Source organism: Geospiza fortis, unplaced genomic scaffold (assembly GCF_000277835.1).
Source record: "Geospiza fortis unplaced genomic scaffold, GeoFor_1.0 scaffold244, whole genome shotgun sequence".
Lineage (NCBI taxonomy): Eukaryota > Metazoa > Chordata > Aves > Passeriformes > Thraupidae > Geospiza > Geospiza fortis.
The window spans coordinates 1,434,716-1,436,301 of record NW_005054370.1 but is presented as its reverse complement, the minus strand read 5'-3'; positions in this window follow the sequence as shown (position 1 = coordinate 1,436,301).

Here is a 1,586-nt window from a genome sequence, read left to right as displayed (position 1 = left end):
AGCCTGGGAGGGGAGCAGAGCCCGGGCTTTCTGCTGTGCTGAGTTCTGTTGGCTTTTCCCAGGAGCAGGGCTCAGTCCCTTCCTCTGTCCCTGTGCTCCCTGGCCCCTGCACCAGCTCGCAGTGGGAAGCAGCAGCCCAATCACCATTTCCCAGTGTTCTGACCCAAACTGCCCTCTCCTGACTGCCAAAGGCTGCCAGGCCATGGGGCCCATCCCTCACCTCCCACGGGGTACCCCTGCTCTGTCAGCCCTGCAGAGGGTTGGCTTTGGGGTGAGGGTCACCATGAACATCTCCAAGCTTGCTCCAGACCCGCCTGTGAACACTGGGGGTGTGACTGCACCTGCCCCAAACCCACCCCACATCTCACCCTGCTCCATCCCACCCCACACCTCACCCTGCTCCATCCCACCCCACATCTCACCCTGCCCCAAACCCACCCCACATCTCACCCTGCTCCATCCCACCCCACACCTCACCCTGCTCCATCCCACCCCACACCTCACCCCTGCTCCATCCCAACACTGCTGTCATCCCTTCACCCTTCCCCCTCCCCCCTGCCCTGCTCAGGGCTCCTTTCCCTCCCTCCCTCCCTGATTTCTCACTCCCAGGGCTGTCACAATCCCCTCTCCCCAGGGCACACTCTGGCTCAGCCCCGGCAGAGGCTTTGTCCTGCCCTGCTCCAGTTCCTGTGGGTGCAGGATGTGCCCTGGCTGCAGGACCCCAACTCCACCTGGATCACAAAACCCCACAGACGGATACTGGGCACTCCCACGAGCCATCCCAGCCCCACTGGGCAGCACACAGAGCTTTTCTGCAGGGCTCATCCATCACTGTCCCATCTCCAGGTGCCCATAAAGGCCCTATGAGTCTTTCCCTGGGGAAAACACAGACTGAAATAATAATATTTTTTTTGGGGTAATACCTGACCCAAACTGCTTGAAAAATTCAGAATTTAGGGACTTGGAAAAATTCAGAATTTAGGGACTTTACAGTGAGCACAAAGGGCTGCAGTGGAAAACAAGTCACTGTGCTCATCCTTCCCTGCTCAGTCCCCCGTGCTTTGCTTTCCCTGCTGTCAGGGGCCATAAGCTCACAGGGAACGAGCTATCCATGCAAAAGGCCTTTGGAAATATTCATTGCTCATCTCCTAACAAGATTACCCTGAAATCCTCCATTGCTCTGAGGGAGATTTAAAACCTCTCAGGCTCTCGGTAACCATAGCAGCACAGATGTGAGAACTGAGGGGAGACAAGTGATGTGAAAAACCAGGGGGGCTGCAGAGCCTGCCTCTGTGAGGCTCTGTGAGGCTCTGGGTGTGCCCACAGTGCCACAGCTCTCTGTGCCACGGCCCAGGCTGGCCCTTCACCCTGCCCACACCGGGCAGGGCGCTCTGCAGGAGTGACCCAGACCAAGGACAGTGGCTGTGATGTGCCCCACTCCTGGCCCCCACAGGGTCCCTTCCCAAGCCCAGCTCTGGAAGCCTCCATGGATGGCATAGCAATCCTGGCATTTGCCTTCCCTGGGTGCCAGCAATAAAGGGGATGGTTTAGAGCCAGGATGGGGTGCTTGGAGCCTGGGGTTCCCA